The 7,500-nt window shown below is 35.4% G+C and overlaps 1 pseudogene; it reads left to right on the forward strand.

Annotated features, from left to right (window-relative positions):
* LOC137622797 (lachesin-like) overlaps positions 1 to 7,500 on the forward strand; it is a 42,432-nt pseudogene that overhangs the window by 31,981 nt on the left and 2,951 nt on the right.

Here is a 7,500-nt window from a genome sequence, read left to right on the forward strand (position 1 = left end):
TAAATGACCAAACCTCAGACATGATTAATGACATATCTGAGGCCTTTGTCCTATGGTGAACTAGAAACGTTTGCAAATAGCCAAACCCCAGACATGAATAAGGACATGTCTGAGACCTTTGTCCCATAGTGAACTAGAAACGTTTCCAAATGACCAAACCCCAGAAATGAATAAGGGCATGTCTGAGGCCTTTGTCCTATACTAAACTAGAAACGGTTGCAAATGGAAAAACCCCAGACATGAATACAGACATGTCTGAGACCTTTTCCCTACAGTAAATAGAAACGGTTACAAATGCCCAAACCCCAGATTTGGATAAGGACATGTTTGAGGCCTTTGTCCTATAGTGAACTAAAAACGTTTGCAAATGGCCAAACCTCAGACATGAATATGTACATATCTGAGGCCTTTGTTCTATACTGAACTAGAAACAGTTGCATTTGTTCTTGTTGTTGTTGTTTTATATACACGAATGCTGTATCTAAATATTGTCTATAATGATAATGAATGCTTTCTTAACAATATTAAATTAAAAATTAATCGTCAAGAATATATAGATAAATTATTAATTGTCAGGTGTGAATGTTATTATTGCATCTTGACATTTATTCATAAGCGTCATAAAGATAATTTTTTCGCAGTATTTGGCTTTGCAATAAAACATTTGCATCGCTTAACTGCGCATTGAAGATATCATTCGGAATAATTCCTTTCAATATTTCTGCTGTTCAACTACTCCATACATAATCTTGTTTTCTATATATCAAAGTATTAAGAGATTCATTATAAATTGTGGATGTCCTAGCCTGAGATAGTGAGTTCTTTCCGAGAATGGGGACAGTCAAGTGTATGTTTATTATTATCAGGTCTAGCTCAGCTAATTACCACCATATTTCCATAATTCATTTATTATATCAAGTTTTTGAGCAACTTTTGGCAAAACGTCTAAAATGGTATGCTGATGGTAATAACCCACTCCATAGTTTTCAATTTAGTTTTTATAAAGGCCTTGGAGCATGTGATGCCCTTCTTTTTACCTCCAATGCTGTGCAGAAATCCCTTGATTGTGGTCAGGAAGTTCGTATGCTTGGCCTTGATTTAAGTGCGGCCTTTGACCGTGTTAATCCTTAGGCCCTTGTTTTCAAATAAAAACGGTTAGGAGTGGATGGATCTATTCTTCGCACCATTACTGAATTTTTAAATAAAAGATGACAAATAGTTGTTACTGATGGGCGCCATAGTGAGATAAGGTGTGTAATATCTGGTGTTCCTCAGGGTAGTGTTCTTCGACCATTACTTTTCATACTATATAGACATAACATATACATATATATATATATATATATATATATATATATATATATATATATATATATATATATATATATATATATATATATATATATATATATATAAATATATATATATATATATATATATATATATATATATATATATATATATATATATATATATATATATATATATATATATATACATATATATATATATATATATACAAATATAACAATTATGGAATTCATGTTAAAGAACTTTCTCTACCCAAATGTCATTAAATAATTTTCTTCACAAAAAAGAACTATTAGAATCCATCAATCTAAATTTTGGCCTATTGAAAACGTCACTGCCTAGCGATATCCTAGACTGGGGTTCGGGTCCAACTCAAACTCGATAGTTTCCTTAGTGTCAGCAATCTTTTAAGCTAAAGGATGGGGGGTTTGGAGGAGCCTATAGGTCTACCTACTGAATCATCAACAGCTATTGCCTTGCCCTCCCTGGTTCTAACTTTGGTGGAGAGGGGACTTTGGACGCTGATCATAAGTATATATGGCCAGTCTCTAGAACGTTGTCACTGTCACTAGCTCCTGCCTCTTCATTACCTATTTTTTTCTTTGCTGGATATCTGTCACTTTTTTTACATTCATTCATCAACCCAGTTGTTGATGTCCAATAACTTCAAATGAGACTTAAGAGCAAATAAACTTGATTAATCTATGTATTTAATCCCCTGACAGACGTCCCCATCTGTGCCCTGAACGAGAGTACCATTGGAGCCCAAATTGGCCAGACGGTCTCGCTCACCTGTTTGGTGCACGCGTACCCAACAGATGTCAACTTCACCTGGATGTTCGTGAGTGACGCCCGAGATGAGGAACAGGGAGGAGGAGGAGGAGGAGGAGGAGGAATACCTCGTGTCATAGATGCTCTTCAGTAAGTTATCAATAGATATGATTGGATGAGTGGTAGCGTTGAGATACCAGTAGATATGTAATTGCAGTAGGATTATGTTTAATCATAAATAGTAGTGGGAGTTTTAGTAGTATCAGCAATAGCAGTAATAGCAAAAGTAATAGTAGTAATTTAAATAGCAGTAGTATAGGGTTATAGATACTATGCCTTGACATTTGCTTTCTTTTTGAAGTCAGGGACTTCAAGTGCCATCTACTATGGGTTTCACAGACAGTGCAAGTGCGATTTTTTGCAATTATTCTGTAACGAACAGTCGTATCAATACGAGATGTTGCTATAGGGTATTACACCCAGTGAGGAAATTTATAGGGGTATAATGATTCGTTAATTATTAATTATAAAGGCACTTGCCCCTATGCCAAAGGGCAAAATCTCAATCATCCAGTCACAAAACCGAACAATAATATACAGAACCTCTACCTCCACCCCCTCCCTCCCTCTCCTTTCATCCCTCACCTGCTCTCCCCCTGCTTCAAGCTATCTGTCTCCACCTCCACGCCATCCATCCCTCTCCGTTCTTTCCCTTCCCTTCATGCTCTCTTTCTGAGAAGGTAGCTTAAGTTGCAACTTATTCTGTATGAATTTTTTTTATATCAAGCACTCTATCTATCTGTCTATCTTATCTAATTATAATATTTATTGTTGTAGATATGGAACAATTCAATCGGTTGTTACCTATCAGATGACTGACTGCTTTATTCACTGGTTTGCTCATCTCTCTCTCTCTCTCTCTCTCTCTCTCTCTCTCTCTCTCTCTCTCTCTCTCTCTCTCTCTCTGGTATTGGTTATGTAAATAATTATTAGATTGATAGAAAAAAAAGACCTAAAAAAATATGTTTAAATTAAAGCAACATTCAGAGAGAGAGAAAGAGAGAAGGAAAGACGTAGGGCAAGTGAGGGAAGAAAGAAGAGGGGAGGAAGAAAATGGGGGTTGGAGGTGAAGGGGGTTGTAGGCAGGCGGAGCTCTTCTAACCTGGTGTTCGTTTTCTTGCTTGGCTAATGAGTTTTGCCTCTTGGTATAGGTACAAAAGTCTTTATTATTTACAATAAATGATTCATGATACTCCTATAAATTTCCTTACTGGGTGTAATACACTATAGTAAAATCTCGTACTGATACGAGTGTTCGTTACAGAATAATTGCAAAAAATCGCACTTGCACTGTCTGTAAAACCCATAGTAGGGGCCATTAATTGTATTACATATGCATGGAAAGAGTATCATAGATTTTAGCATTTCTCCGTAGGGAGAAAGTGCAAACCGTGCACCTCAAGCGGTGCTCTGTAGCCATTTAAAGGGTCTTACCCTCCCCCACTAGCCACTTTTTTTTTTTAGCCTTCTTCTTCCACTATTTAACAACTTTCTTTCAGTTTCTTTTAACTTGATTTGAACAGTATTCTAGAAGTTTTATTACAGCTGTGACCAGGTTGTGGAATGATCTCAAAAGTTCAAACGTGCAACGAATGGTTTCATGTTAAACAGATTGACATAAGTTTCTGTTTATAATTTATATATGAAATATATAATTCAATGAGGCTACTGCTGTTAAAATATTTAGTTTTAATTGTTCAGTATATTTTGTTTGTTTGCTTCCTTATTTCCTTTCTTCATTGTGCTATTTTTCCCTGTTGGAGTCATTGGGCTTATAGAATTCTGCTTTCCCAACTAGGATTGTAGATTAGCTAACAACAACAACAACAAGAATAACAACAATAACAGCAACATTAACAATAACAGTAACAATAATAATAATGATAATAATAATAATAATAATAATAATAATAATAATAATAATAATAATAATATAAATAATAATAATATTGATATAAATAATAATAATAACAAAAATAATAATAATAACAAAAATGAAAACAATAAAAATAATAATAATAAAAATAATAATAATAATAATAATAATAATAATAACAATATCAATAATAATAATAATAATAACAACAACAATGATAATAATAGCAATAATAATAATAATAATAATAACAATAATAATAATAATAATAATAATAATAATAATAATAATAATAACACTGTTGCCCCAAAGAGCTAAATGATCTCCCTACCAATATTATTTCAATAATAAAGTCTTTTTCATCAAATTAACACCTAGTTGAAAAGAAAATATGCGTAACTAGACAATACCTCCTCTTATCCTTTTCTAAAATTACATCGTAACCTGTTCATAACTTTCATATAAAAGTTAATTGTGAAATAAACTCTTTGCCTCTTTTGATCTTTCGATTTTTGTCGGCTTCACCCCCGACCTAGGAAGACCCCCCCCCCACCTCCTGACCTAGGAAGTCCCCCCCCCTGACCTAAGAAGTTCCAACCCCCCCACCCCCCACCCCCGACCTACGAAGTTCACCGACTCATCCCCCAATTCTTTGGACTAATTAGGTCACCACGGAGAGCATTTTATTTAATATCGTTACGTCATTCTCTTGTTCATAATTGGAGTTCATTAGAATCTTCCTAATTTAATAAGCATCTTCGAGGGTACGTTTGGACCCAAGAAAATAGAGATGGAACGAGAGAAAAAGAGTACTATATGTGAGTGATTGTAATTGTGTCTGTGTGTGTTTTTGTAGAGGGTTGTGGTGGGGGAGTGAGGATTCTGTTTTGCTGGATACACACACACACACACACACACATATATATATATATATATATATATATATATATATATATATATATATATATATATATATATATATATATATATATACATATATATATATATATATATATATATATATATATATATATGTATATATATATATATATATATATATATATATATATATATATATATATATATATACACGCACTGTTCATGCATATGAATTTACTGTATATAGAGTAGGATATATTCACATATATGAGCATGTATGGATATATACATACATACATACATATATAAGTTTGCATGCATATACGCAGGTAAATATTTCTGCCTCTGTGAGTACCGTAATTATGTTACTACACATGTAAATCTCCCTAAACAGAAAAAAAAACCCTCAAATATGCATCGAAACTCATGGCCCTTTCTCCCCAGGTATACGTGCGAGGGGCTCTCCAGCACCCTGCACCTGACCCCGAAGTCCTCCAGGGACTTCGGCGTCCTCTCCTGCTACGGGACCAACAAGAACGGCATCCAGCAGCAGCCCTGTACCTTTAATCTAGTTCCTGAAGGTAAGAGGTCGCTTAGGTTTAAGGGTTTAAAGGTCAATCCTGAATGGCAGAGGCAAGGGACAGTGACAAATGCCCTAAAGGCTCACCATATATCTGTATGATCAAAGCTCCAGCTAGGACCAGGGAGAAATAGGCAATAGACAGTGACAAAAACCCTGGAGAATCACCATATATCCAAGAGATCAACATCCAAGCTAGGACCAGGGAGGACAAAGCAATGGACAGTGATAAATGCCCTAGAGGCTCATCATATATCCATATGATCACCGCCCAGGCTAAGGCCAATGAGAACCAGCTAATGAACAGTCACAAGTTATAGGCTCACCATATGTCAGCATGATTAAAGCTCAATCCAGGAACAGGGAGGACCGGGCAATGGTTGCTGATGACTCAGCAAGTTTACAAGGATGGCGAGGTTGCAGAAACTACAAGAAACCATCAAGCTTCAGCGGGGCTCAAACCCTAGTGAAGTTGATCACCAAGCAGGGACGTTGATGGTGTTGTTTGAGATTATCTGTTGTTGAAGGCTAAATACAGTCTCTTGCTAAGTGAAGGTAAACTGTAAATATTATGGATACCGTTGTTGACATGAATTGCTTTTTTGAAAAAAAGTAACTAGGATTATGTAAATAAGCAGGAGTAAAAAGATTTAATCTATAGACATGTAATGAGAGAGAGAGAGAGAGAGAGAGAGAGAGAGAGAGAGAGAGAGAGAGAGAGAGAGAGAGAGAGAGAGAGAGAAGGGGGTTGGGGTCTTGTTGAAAAGCGTAATAAAAAGTTACTAGATGGTTAACTTTTTTATAGTTTGGTCAGCGAAGGATAGAATTATGCTCACTTTTTATATTTCATCAATAATTTCAAACACTAAATTAACATTCTAAAGTTTGATATATGGCAATTTATATTTCTTAACCAAGAATAATTACTTTAAAATATAAGTCTTCTGTCAAGCATATTTTCCATCTTGAAAAAAAAATGACAATTTCATCCAAAATTCTTTTGATTTATAGCTAATCAAAATTGCAATTTTCCCTAAAACTTCAAACTGCAGGTCTGCCTGAAGTTCAGGTGAACTGTTCCATATCCAAAGTGTCCTCAAACGAAGTAACAGTCGCTTGTGACCAGGCGAAATCAAACAGCCAACGTCAGCAGTTTCTCCACCAAGTGAGTCCTCTCTTACATGTATTTCATTTCTTGTCGCTTCCAGCGGGGGGGGGGGGTTGTATCTTGTAGTTTTAGATAACTGATGACTAATAATGGTCCTGGATGATAGTTATTGAATAACAGCAGTGAATATTCTCGTATTTTTCTTCCTACAGTTTCTATGTTTGATAAACAGGAGAACTCCTTTTTTAAAACTGATAATAGTACAAAGCAACAATCTATTGGAATTTCTAATGTTTGAAATCCATCACTATTTTTCATCGATGTTAATCTTCTTCCACAGGTTCGATTATCTTCAAGTGGGGAGCTCGTCCTGAACAAGTCTTCCAGTCAAGCCACAGTAGAATTGTCTTCCTTGGAGCCCAACAGAAAGTACATAGTCTCTGTTAGTGCAGTTAACGCCAGAGGAAAGACCCCGGTGAAAAATTTCCATATACAAACACAAAGAGAAGCCAAAATGCAAATAAGTTGGTGTAAAAGTATACGAAGTTTGTGTAGAAATAGTTGATTTGATATATTTCATGGCACTTTGAGTGATATATAAAAATTATCTGATTGAAATTTAGGTAATTAAAGTCTTTGAATTTGAAATCTAGCGAGGTTTTGTTCAAACAAAAAGGATGATGATGATTTGAACTTGTCTATTTACACATATTCTTCTTTCACGGGAAACAAATTGATAAAATTCATACATTTCTATTTTCTGATCTACTGTAGGCCTACCCTCCAGGCCAAAGCCCAGGAAGTTCCTTTGGATAATGGGGATAGGCCTAGGGATCGTCTTAACGGTAGTCGCACTTCTGGTAGGCCTATGGATGGCTCGAGGCAGACGGTCATCGCACACCCTGAGGAACCCAG

Source organism: Palaemon carinicauda, chromosome 29, assembly GCF_036898095.1.
Source record: "Palaemon carinicauda isolate YSFRI2023 chromosome 29, ASM3689809v2, whole genome shotgun sequence".
Classification (NCBI taxonomy): domain Eukaryota; kingdom Metazoa; phylum Arthropoda; class Malacostraca; order Decapoda; family Palaemonidae; genus Palaemon; species Palaemon carinicauda.